Source organism: Eriocheir sinensis, chromosome 29, assembly GCF_024679095.1.
Source record: "Eriocheir sinensis breed Jianghai 21 chromosome 29, ASM2467909v1, whole genome shotgun sequence".
In the NCBI taxonomy this organism is placed as follows: domain Eukaryota; kingdom Metazoa; phylum Arthropoda; class Malacostraca; order Decapoda; family Varunidae; genus Eriocheir; species Eriocheir sinensis.
Window position 1 is genome coordinate 5,200,238 of NC_066537.1, and position 27,571 is coordinate 5,227,808.

A 27,571-nucleotide genomic window follows, 5' to 3' on the forward strand; every position below is an offset into this window, starting at 1 on the left:
TACAAGCTCTCCCTAAGGCTAAGAGTAGGATATTGTGTGATTCATCCTACATATCCTAAACCCTTGACCTATGTTACCCAGAGGTCCTTAGGTGGTGAATATGCGTAGGATATCGTGTTTTGCACCCTAGAAGTCCTACACCCTCTTCTATGGCCATGTTACAAGCTCTCCCTTACTGCTACGGTTGTCAAATGTACTATGTTACCAACTCACAAAATAACGGCAGCTTTCGTAACGCTCGCAGCCCTTCTAGAATTCCATATTCTCACTATTTCCAAAAAGTATAAGTGTCGTGATAGTCCTTCCGCCATCTATAGAAAAACACATTGAATCTTTGTTTGTGTATTATAGACCTCTGATTTCCGACTCCATTTTTCAACTCCAGTGTTTGTTACGTTGAGTTCAACCTTCTCTCTCATGGCTACGTACATTCAAACTCACCTGTGGACTGCGTGTGGACTCTACTGCGGACTGTATTTGAACTCTATGTCGGACTGTAAGTGAACTCCATAGGGCAGTGTTGTGAGGGTCCGTTCACAGCCACAAAAGCATATATATTCTGAAACGATCATCACCTCAGTTTCCCTGGTTGAAGTCTCCCATGGAAGGTGCTGCAGGGATTCTCATGGACTGTTTTGTGACCTGGAAGAAATGGCTATGGACCGGCAACAGTGGAGGAGGCTCATATCCCGTCGAATCCCACCATAGGGAATAAATGGACATTAAACGATAATGATGATGATGATGTTTTGTGACCCCAGTGATGGTTTGACCCGACTTCTGCCTTGAGAAACAGTCATATAATGGGAGCTATTGGAAGTTACCAGGCTTTTTCATGGACTGTTTTGTGACCCCAGTGGTAGTTTGACCCGACTTCTGCCTTGGGAAACACTCATAATGGGAGCTATTGGAAGTTACCGGGCTTTTTCATGGACTGTTTTGTGACCCCAGTGATGGTTTGACCCGACTTCTGCCTTGGGAAACACTCATAATGGGAGCTATTGGAAGTTACCGGGCTTTTTCATGGACTGTTTTGTGACCCCAGTGATAGTTTGACCCGACTTCTGTGGCTTGACCTGGAAAACCCATCCATGAAAACCCGGTTAATTCTCTCTGTGACCTTAGGAAACAGCCATAATGTGAGACTGGGACCTTTAATACCATAGCCATAGAGTTCAATCCCTTTAGTGGTGTGTTATAGAGGTTGTCAGTGCCCAGAGAGTCGGTTCAAGCAGCCCCTTCAGCGACAGACTCAGAACCAGTTATACAGACAGTCATGCCCTTTCGTGGTGCGTTATAGAGGTTGTCAGTGCGCAGAGTCAGTTCGAGCAGCCGGTTCAGCGACAGACTCAGAAACAGTTATACAGACAGTCATGTAGTGAGTGGTGTGTGTTTGTGCTGTGGTGGGATGTGCTCTGAGGCTGTGATAGGGGTGAAGGAGAAGGAGGAGGAGGAGGAGGAAAAATGGAGAAGATAAAGACAGGAGGAGGAAAAAGAAGGAATAGATTGAAAAAAGGAAGATTAAGAAGAAGAGGAGGAGAAAGAAGATAAAGAAGAGGAAGAGATGGAAAAAAAGGATTATAAAGAAGATGAAGAAGATAGAGAAGAAGAAGAAGAAAGAGGAAGAGGAGGAGGAGGAGGAAGAAATGTGTTGTACTATAAGTGATGTCATGCGAGAGAGAGAGAGAGAGAGAGAGAGAGAGAGAGAGAGAGAGAGAGAGAGATCACAGAAGACTCTCCCACACGTATATATATATTTTTACAGTGCCAAACAAACAAACAAACTAACTGACAAACAAGAAGGAAAAGAAAGACAGTGAGTTAGAAAAGACAAAAAAATTGAGAAAATGAAAAAAAAACTCGTACAATTTTGTTTAATCTTAAAAACTTACTAACTCGATCTTTCACCAGTAGAATCTTGCATAAGGAAGTGGGATATTGACTCACCGACCAGTTCAGTTCACTTTTCAGCCCCCTGTCAGCCCTAAATCAGCCCCATGCAGTGCCAGCTAAGCCCAATTCATCCTAATTTCGATCTCTCACCAGTAGAATCTTGCATAAGGAAGTGGGATGTTGACTCACCAACCATTTCAGTTCAGTTTTCAGCCCCCAGTCAGCCCTAGATCTGCCCCACATAGTCCCAGATCAGCTCAAGGCATCCCAAACTCGATCTTTCACCAGTAGAATCTTGCATAAGGAAGTGGGATATGAGTCTACCAATCTACCAGTCAATCAGCCAGTCGGTTTTCAGCCCCCAGTCAGCCCTAGACCAGCCTCATTCAGTCCCAGATAAGCCCAATTTGTCCTAATTTCAATCTCTCACCAGTAGAATCTTGCATAAGGAACTGGGATATGAACCTACTGACCAAGCAACCAATCAGTCAACCAGTTTTCAGCCCCCAGTCAGCCCTAAATCAGTCCCAGCTAAACCTAATGGAGAAAACAAGTGATCTGTAATGCCTTTGGGAACAGCCTGCAACTCCTGCCAAGGGGGAAAGGGAGGGAGGAGAGGGCTAGTGAAAGAGGACAGTTATATAATGTGTTCTGTCATGCTGTCAGTAGGGTGCGTGGTGCTGCCTCTCGGAGGGTTGTGGGTGAATGCCTGTGTTGGTTGGTAATGGTTTTAGTAAGTACTTCTGCGTTACCATCCATCTTACCACTAATACATAATTACTTTGTTCTGTTGATGATGTTGTTGTTGTTTTATGTTGTCTGTGTGTGTGTGTGTGTGTGTGTGTGTGTGGGTGGGTGTACAGGGCCATAATTTCTAGGGGGCTAGGGGGGCTGTAGCCCCCCCAGTATTTTCTATATCAGTCTCAGAATGCCCCCAAAAATGTTTTTTTTGTTTTTTTATTTTTTTATTTCCCTGGCCTGTGTCTGCTGGGTTCCCTCACCCCCATTCCCCCCCCCATGGACTCATGATGCCCTCAAAAATCTGCCAATACCACGGGCCGCTGCACCCGGCGGTGTGTGTGTCCGTACTGTATCAGTCTGTGCATTCATTATTGTGTAAAAATGTTTAAGCTGTTGTTTGTCTTCATCTGATGCTGTGAATATGGAATATTGTTATCATCATGATTATTATTATTATATATATATATATATATATATATATATATATATATATATATATATATATATATATATATATATATATATATATATACAATGTGTCTTGTCAATTATTAAGTGTGTTAGTCAGCCTGTCTCTCGCCTTCCCCCTGACCCAGTGGACCACACCAGGAGGCTGTGTTAGGTCACCTTGGTCTATACAAACTTACATATATATATTTTTCTCTATATCTCTTGGCAGTTAGTAACTGTAGCAGTCAGTCCACTCTTGCCTTGGCCACTGCCCCTCCTGGACCCTAGTGAACCCTAATGGACCCCTCCTGACCCTAGCACACCTTCAGACCCTTGTACCTTATTGGCCTTTAAAATTAATCGACCTGTCAACGAACGTAGTAAAATATAGCAATGTATTTTTTATGCTATTTTCTATTCTTTTATTTTATGTATGAATACTTTTAAGGACCAAGAAGAGGAAGAAGAAAAGGAGGAGGAAGAAGATGAGGTTGAGAGAGAGAAGAATGATGTGAGAAATAAAAATATATATATTGATGAAGTGTTTTGGTATGTGTGTGTGTGTGTGTGTTTTGTGGTCATGAATGGAGAAGAGGAGGAAGAAGAAGAGGAAGAGGGAAGGAAGAAAATGAGAGGAAGAAAGAATGGAAGTATGGAAGAAGAGAAATGAGGAGAAGAAGATGAAGGAGGAAAAGATGATGGTAGTAACAAAGGAGGAAGAAGAGAAAGATGATGATGAAGAAGAAGAAGGAAATGGTAATGAAGAAGAGGAAGAGGAAAATAAATCGTAAGTGAAAACCTATTATTATCATTATTATTATTATTACTATTATTATCTTGAAAACCAATCACTGTATTATACCTGCGAAAGTCAATTTGTTTTTCTTTTAACAAATTCTCTATGGCTGAGTTCACAATGATAAAAAAAATTAGGTGACAGGAACATTATAAGTTTTTCAAGGGTTATATTTATTGTTTCATAATCATACAGATCATAGTATTATAAGTGCTTCTTTAATACGAGCACACACACATACATATGCTAACTGCTGTTCTCTTTATCTGTTCTCATTCTTTTCTTATTTATTTCCTTATGTTTAAGCCGTTCCTTACAAAACACTTAAGCCTAGTCTCCAATAATAGCTTGTCCAACACACACACACACACATACGCGTCACACCACCTGCAGCTCTCACAATCACAATTAGTATTAACATATCTCCTCTTTATTAGGGAAAGGCATCAGTTGTTGTTTTTCAAAGATTTCTCCCTCGTTAACCCGGTAGCACCAGGGATCATGTTTCTTAATGGTCCCTCTAAGCGCGAAAAAGGAGAAAAAATCACCACTCACACGAACTATTTCATAATATATATCAAAGCATTTGTGATCAGATTATGTATGATCTATTTTTGGGGGTTTAAAATCATGGCACAAATTTGGCCCATCGCTGCTACCGGGTTAAATGGAGAGCACGGACTTTTGCCAATTTAGTCGCTTAGCCAAGTCAGTCTGTCTATGAGGATTGGTGTGTGAAGTCAGTCTGTCTACGAGGATTGGTGTGTGAAATCAGTCTGTCTATGAGGATTGGTGTGTGAAATCAGTCTGTCTACGAGGATTGGTGTGTAAAGTCAGTCTGTCTACGAGGATTGGTGTGTGAAGTCAGTCTGTCTACAAGGATTGGTGTGTGAAGTCAGTCTGTCTATGAGGATTGGTGTGTGAAATCAGTCTGTCTACGAGGATTGGTGTGTGAAATGTCTGTCTACGAGGATTGGTGTGTGAAGTCAGTCTGTCTATGATGATTGGTGTGTGAAGTCAGTCTGTCTATGAGGATTGGTGTGTGAAGTCAGTCTGTTCATGAGGATTGTTCACGAGAGATTGTGTGAACTCAGTCTGTCTATGAGGATTTGTGTGTGAAATCAGTCTGTCTACAAGGATTGGTGTGTGAAGTCAGTCTGTCTATGAGGATTGGTGTGTGAAATCAGTCTGTCTATGAGGATTGGTGTGTGAAATCAGTCTGTCTACAAGGATTGGTGTGTGAAATCAGTCTGTCTACAAGGATTGGTGTGTGAAGTCAGTCTGTCTATGAGGATTGGTGTGTGAAATCAGTCTGTCTACAAGGATTGGTGTGTGAAGTCAGTCATCTACAAGGAAAGTTGGAAAGTTTTGTTTAGTTGGTGCAACATCTGTGGTCATATGCCAGAGAGAGACAGAAGGGGAAGGAATTATAGGAGAAGGGAACAGATCCCAGGAGACGGGACACAACCCCTGATTAATACCTGGTACCCATTCACTGCTGGGTGGACAGGGGCGTAGGGTATCAGAAAAGCTGTCCAAATTTTTCCACTTCGCCCGGGAATCGAGCGAGTGCTAACCACTGCACCACGAAGCCCCCTGTCTACGAGGATTGGTGTGTGTCCAGGTATCAGTATTAGTAGCCTCATCAACACACAGCCAAGCCTTTATATCGGTGGGTGGGTGAAATGCAGTATATGCCGAGAAAGGAGGCATTGCAAGCCTGAAATAACAGATCCACACCAGATAAACAACAAATAGACAACCTAAGGAAGGAAATAATATAAGTAGAAAATGTGTTGACAATAGATTAATAAAAAAGCATGAAATAAAACCACAACAAGAATCTAGAAAGGAAGCTGAACACTCCTCTAAATATGGCAGTCACCCCTTCAAGAGTAGTCCCCAAAGAGCACGAAGAATCCCCTTCCTCTTCTCTCTCTCCTTTCCTCTTTGCTTCTTGTTCCTTTCCTATCTATTTCCTTTCCCTCTTCCCATTTCTTCCTCTCCCTTCCTACTCTGATTTCTTTCCTCTTTGCTTCTTGTTCCTTTCCTTTCCTATCTATTTCCTTACCCTCTTCCCATTTTTTCCTCCCTCTCCCTTCCTACTCCTATTTCTTTCCTCTTTGCTTCTTGTTCCTTTCCTTTCCCTCTTCCCATTTCTTCCTCCCTCTCCCTTCCTACTCCTATTTCTTTCCTCTCGTTCCTTCCCTTCCCCTCCCTTTCTTTCCCTTTCCTCTCCCTAAATTCCTGCCATTCTTCCTCCCTTCCATCCCCATGACCATTAGAAAAAAGGGAAGGGAAAGAGAATAGAAGAGAATTAAACAAAGGATGGAAATTATGACAGCGATGATGAAAGAGATAGGTAGATAGAAAGAGAAACACAACCATTGACCAACTTAGACTAACGGCAACAGGGTCACAGTTACCAACAAAACAATAACAATAATAATAATAAAAATGGCAGTATATATATATAGTAAGTTAGCTAAAGCATTGAAACCCACATATGTCAACAGAGGACATTCCAACCCTCTCTCGGAAAGCATTTAAACAATACCATTTCACATTTACGAGACTGGGAACACTTGAGTTTAATGACCCAGATAATGCGTTCTGAACCCTTACACTCGCTTGGCTTGGGGGGGGGGGGGTGGGGGGGGGGTGCTATGCCTGGCTTGGGGTCAGGTCACTATGCACTTGGGGTTTTGGGGTCAGGGAGGTTGCAGCTGTAGGTCATGTTAGGTTAATGTCTTATTGTTTTTTTAGTTATTATCACAGTTAGGTCACACGCACACACTTCTTTTTCTTCTTTACAACACATAATTCTTTTTTTCTTGTTTTTCTTCATTTTTCCAGCACATTCGTTCTTTTCTTTTCCTTTCTTTTCTTTTTTTTTTTCCTTTTCTCTCCACACACACACACACACACACACACACACCACAATTAATTTCCATCTTTCTTCATTCTTCTAATTTCTTTTTGTTTTCTTCTCCTTCTTTTCTGTTTTCTTCTTCATCCTTATTTTGTTTCTGTACTGTTTCTTATCTTCCTCCTCCTTCTCCTCCTCCTCCTCCATTTCTTTCTAATTCCACATTTTCACACTTGTCCTTCTCCACTTCTACATCTCTTCCTCCTCCATTATTATCTCCTCCTTCTCTCTTCCTCTCTTTCTTCTCAACATCTTCTCCTCCTCCTCCTCTAAACATCTTCCTTTTCCAAATATTTCCTTTGCACTATAATCTCTCCTCCTTCCTCTTCCTCTACTCTAAACCTCCACTGCCTTTTTCTTCTCTCCCTCTTCTTTTGTCTTCCTCCTTACACCTCCACCTCCTCCTCCGTCTCCTCTTCCTCCTCCTCATTCACCCGCTGCCCTCCTCCTCCTCCTCCTCCTCCGCCGCCAGCTGCCTCATCCTCGCCGACCTCAATATTCACATTTATCTCCAGTCTCAGGTGGATGTTGGTCACCATGAACCCGACGGCGATTATTAAGGGCAGCCGTACGCGGGAGGCCCAGGCGAGCTTGAAGAGGAAGGAGAGGAGGGGAGGGAGGCCCCGCGACCCCCCCACCAGCACTGAGGTCAGGTCACGCAGCATCCTCTCGAGTCAGGTCAGCTTGGGGTTGGTCTCTGGGGAATCATAATTGTTGTTTTAATTTAGTATTGGTTTATGTTTATTATGTTTTTTTTTTTGTTGTTGTTGTTTAGTGTGTGTGTGTGTGTGTGTGTGTGTGTGTGTGTGTGTGTTGGTGAATGGAGAAGAGGAGGAGGAGGAGGAGGAAAGGAAGGAAGAGGAGGAAGGGAAGGAAGAGAAGATGCTGAGGAAGGAAGAGGAGGAGACTGAAGAAGGAAAAGAAGATGCTGGAGGAGGAGGAGGAGGAGGAGAAAGAGAAGATACTGGCGGTCATGAAGGAGGAGGAGGAGGAAAAGACGAGGAAGGAAGGGAGGAAATAAATTAGGTGATGTTCTTCCTACCTTTCCTTCCTTGTATCCCTTTAAATCCCCTTCTTCTTCTTCTTCAGTATTTTAAGGGGCGGGTTTTAGAGGCAGTGGACGCTTCTCTTTGTTTACATTCTGCCTTTTTTACGGTGCGCCAAGACCAAGACCAAGACTTAGCATCCCAGGTTACGGTCTATCTCATCTCTGGTCAGCATCTGTGATAATACTAACATAATTTTGACCCTCGTATGGCACAATGCATTAATATAAGAGAGAGAAAACAGGACATACTAGCGTCTATTAGCTATCTATGGCGGCATCCCAGGTTACGGTACGTCTCTCATCTCAGGATCGTTTATGTGGCCCTGCAGTGCTATAAGAGAGCCTATGACATTAAAATTAAAACATCTATTTCTTGTCAATAAAGTCCATATATCGTATTTTATATTAAAGGTGGTGTTGTTTCTTGGGTGCGGCCCGCGGGCTGATCACGGATAATGGGCAATGCGGCCCTCGAGGTCATTTGGGTTGGGGACCTATGCCCTTTTGATACTCGGGGTAAGGGCCAGTTTTACAGTCCAATCCAACAAGTTTGCAAGCTCCCTAACCAAACACAAAGTACTACGAAAACTCCTTGTATATAGTGTTTGGCGTTGATATAAAAAGAGGGAAACTTTAGAAAACCACACTAGAAATCTCTTTAGTATCTGGTATTGAGTAGAAATAACGAATCATTGTGGAGAATATAGTTTGTTTTGGGCGCTTACAATGACTGTGTTGGACTGTTGAATTGGGCCAGTTTCACAGATCCCCATGATCGGTTAGTAATTAAGCTCCCAAACCAATACCAGAGCCTTCGAAATTTCCTTGTATAGTGTCTGGTGTTTATATTTAAGTTCACAAATTTAATGAAACTATACTAGAAAAGTCTTGTGTATTTAGTGTGGCATCGAAGACCCCCCCATTTTGGATTATATGGGATTCTATAGTTTGGTTCCTCAGGTGTTGAATAATGGCGGTGTTGACGAGGATATGCCCCATGGTGGTACGTGATGCTGGTGCTGGTGGTGGTGGTGGTGGTGAAGATGCCAGGAGAGTATTAGGCTATATACTGGTGTTGGAGGTGGTGGTGGTGGTGATGATGGTGGAGGTGCAATCCGGTTTTGGTTACATATTAGGTAATGGTGGTTCCTCCCTGCCCATTCATTCTCTCTCTCTCTCTCTCTCTCTCTCTCTCTCTCTCTCTCTCTCTCTCTCTCTCTCTCTCTCCATTTTCATTATTTTCTATTTTTTTCAGTTTTTTTCCTTTTCCTTTATTTTCCAATTTTTTCTTCCCTTCCTTTCCTTCCCCTTTCTCTTATTTTCCCTTCCTCTCCCTTCCATTCCTTTCCCTTTTAATTCTTCCCTTCTCCTCCTATCTTCCTTTAATTTTCCTCTCCTCCCCTCCCCTCCTCTTTCATTCCTTCAATTAATATTTTCCTCCCCTCTCCATTCCTTCCCTTCCCTCCCTTCTCCCTCCTCTTCCTTCTCTTCTCTCCCTTCCTTCCCTTCCTTACCCTTCTCTTCCCTCCTCTTCCTCCTCCCCTTCCTTCGTTTCTCTTTCCCTCTCCTTCCTTTCTTCCTCTCTCTCTTTGTAAAACCTCTCCTCTTTCTCCCTTCCCATCGGCCTGTTAGCTCAGTTGGTTAGAGCGCCGTGCTAATAACGCGGATGTCGAGGGTTCGATCCCCTTACGGGCCAAGGACATGTGGTCACTTTTTATTTTTTACTTATTTATTTATTTATTTATTTTGTGTGTGTGTGTGTGTGTGTGTGTGTTTGTTTGTTGGTTGTTTGTGTTTTTTTTGTGGTGTGTTTTTCTCTCTCTCTTATTTCTCTTCCTTCTCTTAACTTATACCTCTCCTTCCCTTATCTTTTTTTCTTTAATTTTCTTCCCTTCCTTTCTCTTCCCTTCCCTTCCTTTTTTTCTCCCTTCCGTTCCCTCTCCTTCATTTATCTTCCCTCCTTCACTCTCCTACTTTCTCTTCTCTTCCTCCCCTCTCCTTCCCTTCTCCCTTCATTTCTCCCCCCTTCCCTTCCCTTCCCTTCCTTTCTCTTCTCTCACCCCTTCCCCTTATTCCGCCATTCTACAAGCTTAAGCTCCCCCTTTTAACCCTTGAAGCAGTGATGGCCTTTGATCATTGCTCTCCCCGTATACTCTCTTAATTAATATTCTCTTCCCTTCCCTTTCTTCTCCCTTCCCTTCCTTAAATTACCTCCTTATCCTTCGATCATATTTCTCTCCCCTTCCCAAGCTTTACGTACCTTCCCTTCCTTTTTAATTCCTTCCCTTCCTCTTCCCTATCTCTCTAACCCTTCCCTTACCCTCCTTTTCCATTCACCTCCCTTCATTTCCCTTCCCTTCCCAATTTCCTTCCTGTCCTTCGAAATCCCTCTCCTACTTTCCCTTCCCTTCCCTCTCGATCCTTCATTCCTCATCATTTCTCTCATTTCTCTCTCTCTCTCCTCCATCCTTCCTTCCTTTCTCCTTATTCTGCCATTCTAGTTAAGCCTCCCCTTTTGACCCTTATCCCCTCGCTCTTCCCAGCAGCAGTGATGGCCGAGTGGTTAAGGCGTCTGACTAGAAATCAGATGGGATCTTCCCGCGTAGGTTCGAATCCTACTCACTGCGGCACATTGGTGGGACTCTTTTTTTTGTTTAGTAATTGGGATGGATGGCTAGTATTATGTTTATAGATAGTAATGTATTGATAGAGAGGTAATGTTTCTGTTATTCTTCTTTCTGTTTATTTATATTTGTGTTATCTTAGCTTTAGAGAGAGAGAGAGAGAGAGAGAGAGAGAGAGAGAGAGAGAGAGAAATTTATTTAATCAGATGACAGAATTCATTTACCTTTCCTTCCTTCCTTTCCCTTCCTTACCTATATCTTTACTTCCCTTTTCTTACCATCCCTTCCTCATCCCCTCCCTTTCCTTCCTTCCCTTCCCTACGGTACCCTTCTTTACTTTTATCTTCACTTTCCTTCCCTTACCATCCCCTCCCTTTCCTTCCTTCCCTCCCTTCCCTTCCTCATCCCTTCCCTTTTCCTTCTTTCCCTTCCCTACGGTACCCTTCTTTACTTTTATCTTCACTTTCCTTCCCTTACCATCCCCTCCCTTTCCTTCCTTCCCTCCCTTCCCTTCCTCATCCCTTCCCCTTTCCTTCCTTCCCTTCCTTCCCTTCCTCATCCCTTCCCCTTTCCTTCCTTCCCTCCCTTCCCTTCCTCATCCCTTCCCCTTTCCTTCCTTCCTTCCTCCCTTCCCTCCCTTCCTTACCTTCCCTTCCTTCCTTCCTTTCCTTTCCTTCCTCATCCTTTCCTTCCTTCCTTCCCTTCCCTTCCCTTCTTTCCCTTTATCTTCACTTCCCTTTCCTTACCATCCCTTCCCTTTCCTTCCTTCCCTCCCTTAATTCCCTTCCCTTCCTTACCTTTATCTTCACTTCCCTTTCCTAACCACCCTTTCCCTTTCCTCCCTTCCCTTCCTTACCTTTATCTTCACTTTCCTTAATTACCATCTCCTCGACCCTTTCCTCCCTTTCCTTCCTCATCCTTTCCCCTTCCATCATTCCCTTCCCTCCCCTTCCCTGCACTTCCCTTTCCTTACCATCCCTGCCCTTTCCTTCGTTCCCTTCCTTCCCTCCCTTCCCTTCCTTTCCCTTCCTCTTTCCCTTCCCTTATATTCCCTCCCCATACAAACACGCACAAACAAACACACACTCCAGATTCTTCCATCTCCCGTGTGGTCTAGTGGCTAGGATACGCGGCTCTCACCCGCGAGGCCCGGGTTCGATTCCCGGCACGGGAAGTTCTTTTATACTTTATTTTGTAGGTTTTGTGTTTGGTGTGTGTAGAAGGTAGGTTAATTTTTTAGTAGAGGGAGTTTTTTTATTATTATTTGTTATATATTGTGTGCAGAGAGAGAGAGAGAGAGAGAGAGATACTTATAGCTACATTTATACATACAGACAGACAGACAGACCTACCTACCTACCTACATACATACATACAGACCTACCTACATAGTACATACATACAGACAGACAGACAGACCTACCTACCTACCTACATACATACAGACAGACCTACCTACATAGTACATACATACAGACAGACAGACAGACCTACCTACCTACCTACATACATACAGACAGACCTACCTACATAGTACATACATACAGACAGACAGACAGACCTACACACACACACACACACACACACACACGGCCCGGTAGCTCAGTGGATAGAGCGTCTGCCCCACAACCCCAGCCGGGTGAAGATAATTTGGGTTTATCTTCTTTCACGTGTAGCCCCGGCCTGTTCACCTAGCAGCGAGTAGGTACGCGACGTCAGGCAAGGAGTTGTGACCTCGTTGTCGCGGTGCGTTGTGTTTGACTGGGACCCGCAGCAGACCAAGAGGTGAATTACACACACACACACACACACACACACACACAGAGAGAGAGAGAGAGAGAGAGAGAGAGGCGGACAAAATTGCCGCCCCTTCCTCTCCCTTCAGGTTTTCGTAGTGTAGTGGTTATCACGTGCGCCTCACACGCGCAAGGTCCCCGGTTCGATCCCGGGCGAAAACATAGTGTTTTTTTTTTTTTACTTTTTTTTTCTCGGTTTTCCTTCCCATTCCTTCTCTTCTCTTCCCTTCCTTTATTTCCCCTTCCTATACCTTTTTCCTTTTTATAGTGTTTTGAAGAGAGGAGGGAAGGGAAGGGAGAAATACAGGGGAGGGAGAGAATGGAGGGAGGGAAAGAAGGAAGGGAAGGGAAGGAAGAAAAAGGAGAAAAGGAAGAGAAGGGAGGAATAAAAATGAGAGAGGGAAAGAAGGAAAGGAAAGAAAGAAGAAAGGAGGAGGAGAAGGAAAACAGGAGGAAGAGAAGGAAGGAGAAAAGAGGAATAAAAGAATTAGAAGCATCACCTAATAAAGAGGAAGGGGAAGAGGAGGAGGAGGAGGAGGAGGAGGAGGAATATAAGGAGGAAGATTAGAAGATTAGAAAGGGAAACAGTGGAAGAGATACACGATTAAGGAGAGGAGGAGGAGGAGGAGGAATATAAGGAGGAAGATTAGAAGATTAGAAAGGGAAACAGTGGAAGAGATACACGATTAAGGAGGAGAAGAGGAGGAGGAGGAAGAATTTAAGGAGGAAGATTAGAAGATTAGAAAGGGAAACAGTGGAAGAGATACACGATTAAGGAGGAGGAGGAGGAGGAGGAGGAGGAAGAATATAAGGAGGAAGATTAGAAGATTAGAAAGGGAAACAGTGGAAGAGATACACGATTAAGGAGAAGAGGAGGAGGAGGAGGAGGAGGAGGAATATAAGGAGGAAGATTAGAAGATTAGAAAGGGAAACAGTGGAAGAGATACACGATTAAGGAGGAGAGGAGGAGGAGGAGGAGGAGGAGGAGGAATATAAGGAGGAAGATTAGAAGATTAGAAAGGGAAACAGTGGAAGAGATACACGATTAAGGAGGAGAGGAGGAGGAGGAGGAGGAGGAGGAGGAGGAGGAAGATTAGAAGATTAGAAAGGGAAACAGTGGAAGAGATACACGATTAAGGAGGAGAGGAGGAGGAGGAGGAGGAGGAGGAGGAGGAATATAAGGAGGAAGATTAGAAGATTAGAAAGGGAAACAGTGGAAGAGATACACGATTAAGGAGGAGAGGAGGAGGAGGAGGAGGAGGAGGAGGAATATAAGGAGGAAGATTAGAAGATTAGAAAGGGAAACAGTGGAAGAGATACACGATTAAGGAGGAGAGGAGGAGGAGGAGGAGGAGGAGGAGGAGGAAGATTAGAAGATTAGAAAGGGAAACAGTGGAAGAGATACACGATTAAGGAGGAGAGGAGGAGGAGGAGGAGGAGGAGGAATATAAGGAGGAAGATTAGAAGATTAGAAAGGTAAACTGTGGAATAGATACAAGTTTATGTAGAAGAGGAGGAGGAGGAGGAGGAGGAGGAGGAATATAAGGAGGACGATTAGAAGATTAGAAACGGAAACAGTGGTAGAGATACACGATTAAGGAGAAGAGGAGGAGGAGGAGGAGGAGGAGGAATATAAGGAGGAAGATTAGAAGATTAGAAAGGGAAACAGTGGAAGAGATACACGATTAAGGAGGAGAGGAGGAGGAGGAGGAGGAGGAGGAGGAGGAAGATTAGAAGATTAGAAAGGGAAACAGTGGAAGAGATACAGGATTAAGGAGGAGAGGAGGAGGAGGAGGAGGTGGAGGAATATAAGGAGGAAGATTAGAAGATTAGAAAGGGAAACAGTGGAAGAGATACACGATTAAGGAGAAGAGGAGGAGGAGGAGGAGGAATATAAGGAGGAAGATTAGAAGATTAGAAAGGGAAACAGTGGAAGAGATACACGATTAAGGAGGAGAGGAGGAGGAGGAGGAGGAGGAGGAATATAAGGAGGAAGATTAGAAGATTAGAAAGGGAAACAGTGGAAGAGACACACGATTAAGGAGAAGAGGAGGAGGAGGAGGAGGAGGAATATAAGGAGATACACGATTAAGGAGGAGAGGAGGAGGAGGAGGAGGAGGAGGAATATAAGGAGGAAGATTAGAAGATTAGAAAGGGAAACAGTGGAAGAGACACACGATTAAGGAGGAGAGGAGGAGGAGGAGGAGGAGGAGGAAGACGAGCCCCAAAGAAAGTAAGCAAACCGCCCATATTCCCTACCTATCTCCTCCTCCTCCTCCTCCTCCTCCTCCTTAACGTCAGGGCGGAGGGCACGAATCTCATCACCTGGAAGACCAAATTACAGGTGAGAAGAAGAGGAGGAGGAGGAGGAGGAATGATGCTGGTATAGTGATGTTTTAGAGAGAGAGAGAGAGAGAGAGAGAGAGAGAGAGAGTTTTCTTCTATTCCATCTTTCTCTTTCTTCTTTATTATTTTTCTTCTTCTTCTTCTTCTTCTTCTTTCTATTATTATTATCATCATCATCATTATTATTATTATTATTATTATTATTATTATTATTATTGTTGTTATTTTACAGGGTTGGTCAAAGAGGAGCCTAGCAACGCGCCCCCTACCTTTGAGGTCGTTAGGTGAGTTACTACTACTACTACTACTACTACTACTACTACTACTACTACTACTATTGTGTTTGTGTGTGTGTTTGTGTGTGTCCCACTCCTGCATTATTCATGTAATCTATCGTATATCTATTAACCTCCTCCTCCTCCTCCTCCTCCTCCTCCTCTTCTAAGTGGTATCATCTATCTATCTATCTATCTGTGTGTTTATCTATCAGCTTGTAACTTAACTATCCTCCTCCTACTCCCCCCCCCCCACGCCTTCCTCCTCCTCCTCCTCCTCCTCCTCCTCCTCCTCCTCCTCTTCTAAGTGGTATCATCTATCTATTATATATCTGTGTGTTTATCTATCAGCTTGTAGACTTAACTAACCTTCTCCTCCTCCTCCTCTTCCTCTTCCTCCTTCTTCTCCTCCTCCTCCTCCTCCTCCTCCTCCTTTTCTTCTCTTTCTCTTTTTCTTCTTTTCCTCCGATTCTTCTTCTTTTCCCTAACATCCCCATCCTTACCTCCTCCTCCTCCTCCTCCTCCTCTTCCTCTTCACGGTTCACCTCCTCTTTGAAACGTTAATCAAGAGAACAAAAACATCAGTGATTAAAGAGAGAGAGAGAGAGAGAGAGAGAGAGAGAGAGAGAGAGAGACCCAATATTCTGTGGTGGACATCAATCCTACCACAGAGAAGAAAAATAAGAAGAGGAGGAGGAAGAAGAGGAGGAGGAGGAAGAGGAGGAGGAAGAAGAAGATATAGAAGAGGAAAAGGAGAATTATATGCAGATTCAAAAGGAGGAGGAGGAGGAGGAGGAGGAGGGGGCAACAGCAGTGGAATCAGCAGGATCAAGCAGGAGGAGGAGGAGGAGGACTGGTCGGGCTTGGTAGACCACAGGTATGTTTAGCGGCTGACCACAACTGCCCTCCTCCTCCTCCTCCTCCTCCTCCTCTTCCTCCTCCTAATCCTCCTCAAATTTTCTTCTTTCTTTTTTTTTTTTATCCTCAGATTTATCCTTTCTTCTCTCCTCATTCACTCCTCCTCCTCCTCCTCCTCCTCCTCCTCTATGTAAGGACGTGTCACCAAATGGGGGGGTGGGGGGTGGGGAAGATCCGGGTTCAAGAGGAGGCGGAGGAGGTGGTGGAGGTGGAGTGTGAATATTGATTTGAATTTTTCATATTATTTGCTTGCTTCTTGTCTCTCTCTCTCTCTCTCTCTCTCTCTCTCTCTCTCTCTCTCTCTCTCTCTCTCTCTCTCTCCTCTCTCTCTCTCTCTCTCTCTCTCTCTCTCTCTCTCTCTCTCTCTCTCTCTCTCTCTACCTGGGCCAATTAAGTTTCATCACCTGTAGTAACCTTTCCTCTTCCTCCTCCTCCTCTTCTTCCTCTTTCTTGTTCCTCCTCCTCCTCCTCCTCCTCCTCCTCCTCCTCCTCCTCCTCTTCCCCCTCCTTCTTCTTAAATTCTCTTATACTCTTTCTTCTTTTTCTTTTCATTCTCGGTTTTATTCTTTCTTCTCCTCTTATTCTCCTCCTCCTCCTCCTCCTCCTCCTCCTCCTCCTCCTCCTCCTCCTCCTCCTCATTATGCAAAACGTATGCGTCGTAATAATGAAAAATAATGAATGATAATATCTGTTGAGAGAGAGAGAGAGAGAGAGAGAGAGAGAATATTTTTTACCTATTCCTCCTCCTCCTCCTCGTCCTCCTTCTCCTCCTCCTGCTCCTCCTCCTGCTCATCCTTCTCCTCCTCCTCCTCCTCCTCTGTTTATCCTCCCATTTTCTCTTATCAGTAATTCACTAACAAATAATAAGGGAAAGGAAGACACTTGAGGAGGAGGAGGAGGAGGAGGAGGGAAGGAGTATGTGATGAAGGAGGCGTGAGAAGGTGTGTGTGTGTGTGTGTGTGTGTGTGTGTGTGTGTGTGTGTGTGTGTGTGTGTGTGTGTGTGTGTTATTTCCTTTTTTTTTATTTATTATCCTCCTTCTCCTCCTCCATTTTTTCTCTCCATTTCTCCACTTTTTATCTCCTCCTCCACCTCCTCCTCCTCCTCCTCCTCCTCCTCCCCCTCTTCCTCCTCCAAAATATATTCATTCCTCTACTTTTTGTCTTTTCCTCCTCCTCCTTTTCCTATTTATCTTCCTGTTTATCTTCTTCTTCTTCTTCTTCCTCTTCCTCCTCCTCCTCCTCCTCCTCCTCTTTGAAATGCCTCCTTCCTTCTTGCAATATTCATCTCATCTATAGCGGTTTTACATGTCTTCCTCCTCCTCCTCCTCCTCCTCCTCCTCCGTGCAGGATTGTCACACAGGTGTTCCTCCTCAGTGGTCACCTCACCTGCGACCTCCTCCTCCTGTTCCTCCTCCTTCTCCTCTTCCTCCTCCTCCTCCTCCTCCTCCTCCTCCTCCTCCTCCTCCTCCTGTCCCTACATTTTTTTTTATTTCTTTATTTATTTGTATTTTTTTCGCCGTTTTCTCCTTCTTTCTCTCGCTTTCTTCCTCCTCTTCTTTCTCTTCTTCCTTCCTTCCTTCCTTTCTGCATTTTTTCAACTTTTCCTTTCGTCTCTCATCCTTCTCCTCTCCCTCCTCCCTCTTCTCTTCCTCATTTTTTCCTTCCCTCTTCTACCTCTCCCTTCCTCCTTTTCCTTTCCCTCTCATCTCTTCTCTAATATTCTCTCTCCTTCCTTCCTTCCTTCCTTCCTTCCTTCCTTCCTTCCTTCCTTTCTTTTTTCTATTTCCCGTTTCTTTCTTTGATATCTGCATTTTTAACTCCACCCTCTCTTCCTCCGTCTATTTCTCCCTCCTCCTCCTCCTCCTCCTCCTCCTCCCGTAATGACCCTCTCTGCATGCGAAGGGACTGCCTAATTGGTCTCCTCCATGATGGAATTGGTTATTGATAAGACCGCCTCCTCCTCCTCCTCCTCCTCTTCGTCCGTAGGTCCTTGGCGGCTGCGGGAAGGTCGGATGGGAGGAGCAGGTGAAGGAGGAGGAGGAGGAGGAGGAGGAGGAGGAAGGGTTAGAAATGAGAGACATAGAATAAGTATTAAGCCCCGTTCACACAGTGCCGACTCCGGGCCACGACAACCCACGACAACCTTGCGACAACCCACGACTTTTGGGTACACGAGGTCTTGGGTGTCAAATGTTGATGTGAAAGAGTCGCGCATGGTCGGAAAGAGATCTAGAAACGATCGCCGGATGCTGAGTCGGGCTGAAAGTCGCTGGGTTGTCGTGGCCCAGAGTCGGCAAAGTGTGAATGGATCTTAGACGTGACTGAGACTTGTGTGACTCGTACTGTACGTGTATGGATGCTGTATTAAACCGGTACCTTTGTTAGTGTGTTAAGGAGAATCTTCATGCTGGATTCAACTACACTATACCGAAGAAACTAGAAAGAAAAGAAGGACGAGGAAAATAAAGAGGAGAGAGAAGAAAGGGAGAAGAGGAAAAAAGAGAAGAAAAGAAGGAAGAGGAAATGGAGATGATCAATGGAAAGGAGAAAGGAGGAAAAGGAGGAGAAGATGAAGGAGAGAGAAAAAAGGGAGAAGGAGAGAATTAAGAAAGGGTTGACAGAGGAGGAAAAGGGAAGAAAAAAAAGAATTAAGAGGAAATGGAGAAAAGAGGAGGAGGAGGAGAAGATGGAGGAGAGAGAAGAAAGGGAGAAGGAGAGAATTAAGAAAGGGTTGAGAGAAGAGGAAAAGGAGAAGAATTAGGAGAAGAAAGGGAGAAGGAGAAAATTAAGAAAGGGTTGACAGAAGAGGAAAAAGAGAAGAATTAAGAGAAGAAAGGGAGAAGAAGAGAATTAAGAAAGGGTTGACAGAAGAGGAAAAAGAGAAGAATTAAGAGAAGAAAGGGAGAAGAAGAGAATTAAGAAAGGGTTGACAGAAGAGGAAAAAAAGAAGAATTAAGAGAAGAAAGAGGAAACGGAGATGATGGAAAGGAAAAAAGAGGAGGAGGAGAAGATATGGAGGAAGGAAAAGATAGATAGATAGATAGATAGATGATGGCTATTTTTTTTTTCAAGAGCCTCCAGCGACCCTCAGGAACACTATCCCGACCCTCATTTCTGTAGTGACCCAACGTTGCCAGATTGTCATTTTCAGCCTCCTACGTTTCCCAATTTCCGACCCAAAAATGCCTCCTCGACCCCAATAACTGACTTCATATATAGTTATCGTTAAAATGGTTAATTATTGGTGTTTTTGGGGAATAGTTATGAGTCAGAAACTGGTTAATACGAGGCTCTGAGTACGATAGTCTGGCAGCGTTGGACTAGACCATGGGCTTGGGAACCACTCGTAGACAGACAGACAGACAGACATCACCACCACCACCACCATTAGCACCTTGCAATCCTTGGTGGTGGTGGTGGTGGTGGTGGTGGTGATGGTGATGATAACAGTAAATCGTGTCAGACTAACCTTCCATTGTACTCGACTTGTCCTCCTCCTCCTTATCCTCCTCCTCCTCCTCTTCTTCTTCCTCCCTTCCACTTTTCTCCTTGTAATATTTTTTTTATTTTTTTTTATTCTCCACTTCTGTGTGTGTGTGTGTGTGTGTGTGTGTGTGTGTGTGTGTGTGTGTGTGTGTGTCTCTCTCTCTCTCTCTCTCTCTCTCTCTCTCTCTCTCTCTCTCTCTCTCTCTCTCTCTCATAAATACAAACCTCACGATGGCGGATCTTGGAGACATGACCCGAGAGAGAGAGAGAGAGAGAGAGAGAGAGAGAGAGAGAGAGAGAGAGGGGAGGCGGGGGGCGGCGGGGGGCGGCGGGGGGCGGCCGTATTTATAAAGCGGTCATAAGCACTCAAAAACTGTTATAAGTAGACAAAATGGCGATTCTTGTCATCAATCGCGATCTCTGTCATAAAACGAGTCATAACGCTTAAGGGGCTATTACACTGGGCAAATTTTCCGTGGATCTTCAGTCAAACCACGATTTCCGCTGGGATGGTTCTCATTTGTTTCTTGTTATTGCTGATGATGATGATGGTGAGTAATACCGTCGTCCTTCAGTGAAATCTACCGTAGCTTTGGAAGATCGTGGACACGTCAGAAAACCACGGAAATATGAGAACCATGCCAGAGGAAATCGTGGTTTGACTGAAGATCCACGGAAAATTTGCCCAGTGTAATAGCCGCTTTACGAGACCTCCAACCCATTCGTAGCGCCCCGTTGCGAGTGAGTCATAAATCCACTCATAAGTACGCAAACAAACCCCTCGACGGCCAGCTCGCAGATATTTCCCTCGACAAGGCGCCCTCAGAGACTGCACTGATGAGGAGATGCTTTCTGGGAACTTACTAACGAGGAACAGAATAAAAGCAGACAGCCTATGAGGAGAAATACGTCCTAGAGACAGTACCAGAGTTGCCGCCGTCGACTGCTTCAACAGGTAAGGCCAGTGAATGGCATATTGTATTTTACTTTGCTAGAAGTATAGAGGAACTTACATGAATAATTATCATAATTCCTGCCTGATTCATTGTTAAATGCTATGGTGTAAATCATATTTTTGAGCCCAAGCCAAACAATTCCCTCAAAATAAATCCCTCCGATTTTAGTTATACGAATCTCTCACCACTGTCAAAGTAATCAAATCCCTCAACCATGATTATGGCCAAAGTCACTGTAACACAACTCAAAATACGATGTATAAGCCAAGGCTGCCATGGGCATGCTGAAGGCTATTGGAATTTATCTAGAATTGCACCCAACTCACTGCATTGGCTGACACTTTTCTTTTTGGTGGATTTTAACAAGTTATCCTTCACTTTGATAAGTATGTCAGGTATTACTTGCTTCTTAGGTTTAATGGCAAAATAAGCAGCAATAGGTTACTATTATACTGGCAATAGGTTACTATAGTGGCAGCGTTAGGTTACTATCCTTGACAGTTCAGCAAATAAATCAATCTTTTGTAGCTATTTACTGAGCAGTTCAGCAAGGAAGTAAATAATTTCATTCATTTCTTGGGGCTCCGCAGAGGGCCACTCTCGGGTGGCATGATATGTGGGGTTGTGCGGCCATTTCAAGGGGCCAGCCCAGTATTCTCTTAGATAAGATATACCACTACGGTGTTCGGGAATGTGTTCATGACTGGTTTAGATCATACCTAAATAACAGAAAACAGCACACTTTTTCAACAATACTTTATCCACAAGTAAACCTGTACACTTAGGAGTACCTCAAGGAAGCATCCTGGGTCCTGTCCTATTCCTCATTTACATCAGTGACCTCTCTAACGTTTCTGACACACTCCGCACTAGACTATTCGCAGATGATTCCACATTCTATATGATGGGAGAAAATCCAACAGAACTAATTAATAAGGCCAATACAGAACTACTAAAATTTTCAAACTGGTGCTTAGCCAACAAACTTAGTAAATACCACTTAAACTCACTACATGCTATTCTCAAAATCTATTACCAACTACCAACCTCTACCCAACCTAACTATACTAAATGATAATATCTTGCAGGTAGATGAAGTGAAATTCCTTGGTGTAACCATAGACAAAAACTTAACTTTTAAACACCACATCTCCAATCTCTGCTTAAAGCTATCTAGAATCATTCCCCTCCCTCTCAAGGTAAAACATTTTGCTCCAAGTAGAATTCTTAAATGTCTGTACTGTGCCCACATATACTCTCATCTTACCTATTGTAATCCTATCTGGTCTCAAACCTACCTTTGTCATCTGTCTCAAATTAATGTACTTCACAAGAAAGTTATCAGAATAATAACCAACAGTGATTTCAATGAACATACCCAACCTTTATTCAAAAAACTAAATATCTTGAACCTTACTGATTTATCAAAACTTATTGTTGCATCATTCATGTACAAAACAATAAATTCAAATAACCACAACACACTACCCATTCACAATTACCAAACTCGACACCAACATTCACTCTACATACCCAGACCCAAGTTAACACTATTCAAACACTGTCATGGACCTAAGCTTTGGAATGAAGTACGGTGTGATATTAAACAGTCAAAGAGTCTATCTTGCTTCAAACAAAAATTTAAGAATCATATGTTAAACTTCTGTTAGTTATATTCTAACTCAGTTAATAATGTACCTATATCTACTAGTCTTATCATAGTACACAAATTATAGAGGTTGTGAAAATAGTAAAATGAAGAATATTAATATTATTATCATTTGTTTTAACTTATTATTGTCATTCTGTAGTATTATTAATATATCCTTTATGCTTTTTTATACCTTCAACTATTCTATTTGATATGTTTTATATGTTTTTTTTAGTACTCATAGTATTTAGTGTTTATATATGATTATACTTCAGTTTGAGTGTGTTTTTATTCACACACTCATACATAACTATGATCTCATGTAGTCATTATTATTATAGCTACTAATTGTATGTTTCCTACTATATACACCATTTATCTCTAATCATTCTACACTGGTCAAATGCTTTCTTTCTCTTCCATAGGATTAAGTGTTTCTCATAGGTTTTATATTCTTAACTTCTTAATTTCTTTTAATTTAGTTACTCAGATACTATTAAAAAACATATTTTACTTGCCCATAAAGCTGATGCTTGCAAAAGGCTGTTTGTCTTATGTTTTTACAGGATTCAATAACAATTGTATTGGACAAACATAATAAAGTGTTTAAGAGAGAGAGAGAGAGAAGAAGAAGAAACAGTAAGAGGTAGAATTAAGACCAAGAGGAAGAGGAGGAGGAGGAGGAGGAGGAGGAGGAGGAGGAGGAAGAAGAAGCGGCCTTGAGGTCTTGAAGAAAATATTACTGATTCCTTGTGTGTGTGTGTGTGTGTGTGTGTGTGTGTGTGTGTGTGTGTGTGTGTGTGTGTGTGTGTCCGCGCGCATGCCGTCTTGTACGTCGCAATGAATAATGGATGAGTGTGTGTGTGTGTGTGTGTGTGTTAAGGGCGTGGCTGTTTTTATTTGATTAATTATTTCTCGTCTCGTTTTGAAATGCTTGCCTTGGTATTCAGTGTGTTCGTATGTGTGTTTTTTTCTTCTTCAGACTGGCGAAGGAAGGAAGAGGGAAGAAAGGAGACAAGATATAAATGGAGAAGGAAGGGAAGGAAGGAAGAAAGAAAGAAAAGAAGAAGATGAAGGAAAGAAGAGAGGAAGAAGGAAAAAAGAAAAGAAGGAAGAGAGGATAATAAGGAGGAGGAGGAAGAAGAAGAAGAAAGACGAGGAGAAGGAGAAAAGGAAAGGAGAAATAAGTAAACGAAGGAAGGAAGGAAGAAAGGAAGAGAAGAAGGAGAAACAAAGGAAAGAAGATTGAAGAAAAGAAGTAGAAAAGGAAGAAAAAAAAGAAAGGAAGGAAAAGAGAAAGAAAGAAAAGGAGGAAAAAAAATATTGAAAAAGAGAAAGAAAAAAGGAAGGAAGAAATGAAATAACCACCACCACCACCACCACCACCATCATCAGCTCTCACGTCTCCTCCGGCAGCCTTGAGGTAACTGGTCACACACACACACACACACACATACACACACACACACACACACACACCTGGTCAAAGTAAAGTCATTAGTTAGCATAGGAGGTAGAGTTTCGGGGAGAGGGAGAGTAGGAGGGAGGGAGGAGGTGAGAGAATGACACGGATGGAAGATGAGAAGGAGGTGGAGGAAAGGAAGGAAGGAAGAGGAGGAGGAGGAAGATGAAGAAGGAAGAAGAGGAGGAGGAGGAGGAAGATGAAGAAGGAAGAAGACTGAAAGGAGGAAGGAAGGAAGGAAGGGGTGGAGGAAAGAAAGAAAGAAATGGAGGAAAAAGAAGAAGGAAGGAGAGAGAGAGAGAGAGAGAGAGAGAGAGAGAGAGAGAGAGAGAGAGAGAGAGAGAGCACCTTAAGTCTTCAAATCACGTCTGCCTCACTCTTTAATGCGAAACACCTGTCCACGACCAGCGCCAGGTGTGTGTGTGTGTGTGAGAGAGAGAGAGAGAGAGAGAGAGAGAGAGAGAGAGAGAGAGAGAGAGAGAGAGAGAGAGAATTATATGTACAGGTCGTGATATATAGGATGTTCACCACCACCACCTCACCACTAAACATCACTTCCCTTATATAATTAGATCAAACTCTTTTCTAATCCCTTTTAACTGGATCGGAACCCTTTCGCATCCCGTTCCTGTCCCTCCTTCGGCCCTCAACACCGCCTCATTAAGATTAAGGAATTGATTATGGGACTGGTGGTGGTGGTGTCAGTGACTTGGAAAGGACACCAGTTAATGACCTTTGTATTGGGAAGGTCTGTATCAGGTGGTGGTGTGGATAATAATGATAATAATAATGTACTTTTTTTATCCTTTTATCCCCATCTTCCTCCTTCTCCTCTTATTTCTTATCCTTGCTTGTAACTCCATAATCCTTCCTCCTCTGCTCCGTCTTTCCTTTTCTTATTGTTTTCTGTCTTAAACAATGAAATCAAAACAATGAAATCAGAAGTGTGTGTGTGTCTTTATTTCTTATCCTTGCTTGTAACTCCATAATCCTTCCTCCTCTGCTCCGTCTTTCCTTTTCTTATTGTTTTCTGTCTTAAACAATGAGAAGTGTATGTGTGTGTCTTTATTGTAATGTGCAAGTGTTGTTCTCTTTCTTCAGGTATAGAGAGGAGTGAAGATGCCGCTGCCCAACATCCTCCCTCAACACTAGTCAGAGAGGATGTACTGACTTGACACGCTCGCCAGTTCATCATCCCTGACGGGTGTTCATGGAGGAGGATGGGTGTGTTGGGAGCCGCTTCTTCGCTCCTATTCGTTGTAATATACCGACTTTGTTTCTCTCGTTTCAGGTGAAGAGATGAGTGTAGGCGGCTGCCCAAGAAATGCAGCCTCCCTGAACACCGCCAGTAAAGGAGGCTGGACTTGTTACGTGAAGGACCTAAGAGGTCCGTCCCGCCACCGTGTGGGGAAACTAGTAGTAGGTGGTTGTCCTGGGCAGCCCCTCTCCATCTACTGCTATCTTTCCCCAACAGTGACGGGACTGGCCTCCTCCCCATCAGTTCAGCCTCCCTGACTGGTCGTGGAAGATAACAGCCCCTCCATCTGCTACTATTAGGAGTAGACTACAGTGGTCTCTTGGCTTTCATTTCAACTGTGCAAGTCGTCACTGCAAGCGTCCGGGCAGCGTTGTCTTGTACATTTTTTGGTAGTTCCTTCCTCTAGTATTGCGTAGCATCTACGTCGCTGTTCCCCGTACCCACTAGAAAACTTTCAATTTTAAAAAACTTCAAATGACTGTAAATTTCATATCCGTGAGCATGGTAGTAACTAATCTATTGTTTCTGAATGAAGATTTATATATTTTTGTTGGAAATTTATTTTTCATATCCGTGAGCATGGTAAACTATATTTTCAGTTTTATCATAGCTCTTATAACCACTATATATACACAGGGACAGTAATACATAAGGAATGCATTTCTTATTTTTTATTTTATTATCGAATTTCATTGAGCATATGGTAGCAGCTGGCAGGAACGTTTCATCTTTATAAACGGGCAGGAACGTTTCATCTTTATAAACAGAAACAGTGTGACAAATCCTTTTTACCGACATTCATTTCATATCAATAAACATTTACCTAAATTTCCAAAATTAAGCCAAAACGGCAAGATTAAAGTTCCCAAAATCTCTTTAAATTTTACTCACTACCTTTGAAATTTTATACTCACTACCTATTACTAACACCTTAGTCATCACACATTGCAACATCTAGAACTCAACCTGTCCGTAAAATCTAAAACTCAACCTGTCCGTAAAAAGTCAATCTCCATACTAAAACTACGAACGTAAAGTCTAGATCACCAATCCCAAGACAGACTTAACTTCATAAAAATCTAGGCCCTCTGTACATTCCGATACCTCAAAGACCGACCGTAGATTAAGCCCCAGCCTCCACCGACACCAAAATAAAAAAAATAAAAAACTAAAAATCAGTAATCAACTTGGTTACGCATTTTTAGACTAAGCAGCTCAAGAACTAACGACACTGTCCATCCCTGAGTCTTACGAGGCAGCGTCTAATGTAATTGACATGGGTACTGAGCGACGAGAGAGTGAGTGACGAGGCTGGCGGAGTGCACCGAGCCGGACTGGAACAAGCTGACTGCAACAAACTGTAAGAACGGAACACGTTATAAAGTCAACGTGAATACCTAAGAAGGGACTACACAGCGCTTCGAATGAGATCTATGCACGACTCGAACGGAACCGAGTGAAAATGATTAACTGGAATGAGATCTATGCACGACTCGAACGGAACCGAGTGAAAATGATTAACTGGAATGAGATCTATGCACGACTCGAACGGAACCGAGTGAAAATGATTAACTGGAATGAGATCTATGCAAGACTCGAACGGAACCGAGTGAAAATGATTAACTGGTGAGCTCGATATAGCGGAAAATGTTAAAAATTTTACGTGAACGCTTAAGAATGGACTACAGCACGGTTGGAATGAGATCTATGCATGACGAACGGATGGGAGGAAACTAACTCTGGTGGGCTTGGTATGAAACGAGGTAGTGTTGAACGAGACTACATATACTAAATCTATCTAAAAGCTGAAAGACATTAAACTAAGGGCGGAATACAATGTTAAAGTCCTACTAAGTTACCTAGATGGTTTCATAACTACATGTGCCCAGTGTATATAGGAAAATAGTCAACAATCTAAACTTCATAACTAAGACAGGTTAAGACTAAATTAAGCTGCAAAGACCCAATTACCGATAGCGCGTAACCAAGTACAATGACCCGATTTCTGAACCAAAAGAATGAAATAAAACAATCTAACCTTCGTAACTAAAACGATCTAGATTAAAACCAAACAGCTAAATGGCAAACAAGATACACGGCGATTCATGAACTATTGACAAACCTATCCAAGAATATAAACACTGCTAAATGGCAAACAAGATACACGGCGATTCATGAACTATTGACAAACCTATCCAAGAATATAAACTTCTGAACTGCAACGTTCGACACTAATAAACAAAGGTCGGTATTATAAGACACCTTCGCTTCTCACATCAGCTATTTCTAAAGGTCAAAGAGAGTCAGTCGCGTTCTAACGAGTGTTTCTTTAAGTTCACGGTACAGAAAAAGGGTCAAACTACCACCAGGGCCATACAACTACTCTTGGAAATGCTTACAACTCCTACGAAAGCCTTGTCAAATATCTGTTCTTGGGCGACGAAAGGTTTTATAATAAGACCCTATAAGAGCAACGTACAGTTATCTAGCCTCACTGAGCGACGGGATGGCTGTAGTGGAGGGCGGGCGGGGCAGCTGACTGACGGACGAACCTCGGCTGGCAGACCACGGGCAACACACCACGACTCGCACACCACCACGGCCTACACTATAAAGATGAAACAACCGCTCAGAGTGAAACAAGTGCTAGAATTGTTAAGGAACAGAAGAAAAACTAAATACGAGAAATAAAAGTCAATAGACACTGGAAGGAAGGTACACCGATACACGTAACTTATGATCAATTTACAGCACGAGAAAGCACTTGGAAGTTTTACGGTACAGCAAGGAAAACTTCGAACAAAAGAGAGATTATCAGACATGGACATTAATTATTGGACATGAACGAGAACCAGGTTGTATGGCATGAAAAAAAATACAGTAAAAAAAAAAAATCCATACACATTACTTAAGAACACGAACGAGAAACTAGGTATTAATG

At 43.1% G+C, this 27,571-nt stretch overlaps 1 long non-coding RNA gene and 4 other non-coding genes across 8 annotated transcripts in view; 4 read left to right on the forward strand and 1 right to left on the reverse strand.

The window, feature by feature from the left end:
* Positions 1-8,019, reverse strand: part of LOC127004850 (uncharacterized) — an 89,882-nt gene extending 81,863 nt beyond the window's left edge. For 3 of the 4 annotated variants that reach the window (XR_007758056.1, XR_007758057.1, XR_007758055.1), the window contains exons 1-2: positions 7,852-8,019; positions 5,952-7,506 (exon numbers count right to left, since the gene is read on the reverse strand). This is a non-coding gene — a long non-coding RNA (uncharacterized LOC127004850). The remainder of the gene's footprint in view (positions 1-5,951; positions 7,507-7,851) is intronic. The other variant, XR_007758054.1, reaches the window with a different exon arrangement.
* A 1,460-nt stretch (positions 8,020-9,479) lies between these two features.
* On the forward strand, positions 9,480-9,553 carry Trnai-aau (transfer RNA isoleucine (anticodon AAU)). The gene has a single exon. It is a non-coding gene; the product is annotated as a tRNA-Ile (tRNA).
* Positions 9,554-10,402: 849 nt separating this feature from the next.
* Trnas-aga (transfer RNA serine (anticodon AGA)) lies at positions 10,403-10,484 on the forward strand. Its single transcript has one exon. It is a non-coding gene; the product is annotated as a tRNA-Ser (tRNA).
* A 1,099-nt stretch (positions 10,485-11,583) lies between these two features.
* Positions 11,584-11,655, forward strand: Trnae-cuc (transfer RNA glutamic acid (anticodon CUC)). The gene has a single exon. It is a non-coding gene; the product is annotated as a tRNA-Glu (tRNA).
* A 711-nt stretch (positions 11,656-12,366) lies between these two features.
* On the forward strand, positions 12,367-12,439 carry Trnav-cac (transfer RNA valine (anticodon CAC)). The gene has a single exon. It is a non-coding gene; the product is annotated as a tRNA-Val (tRNA).
* The last annotated feature ends 15,132 nt before the right edge of the window (positions 12,440-27,571 follow it).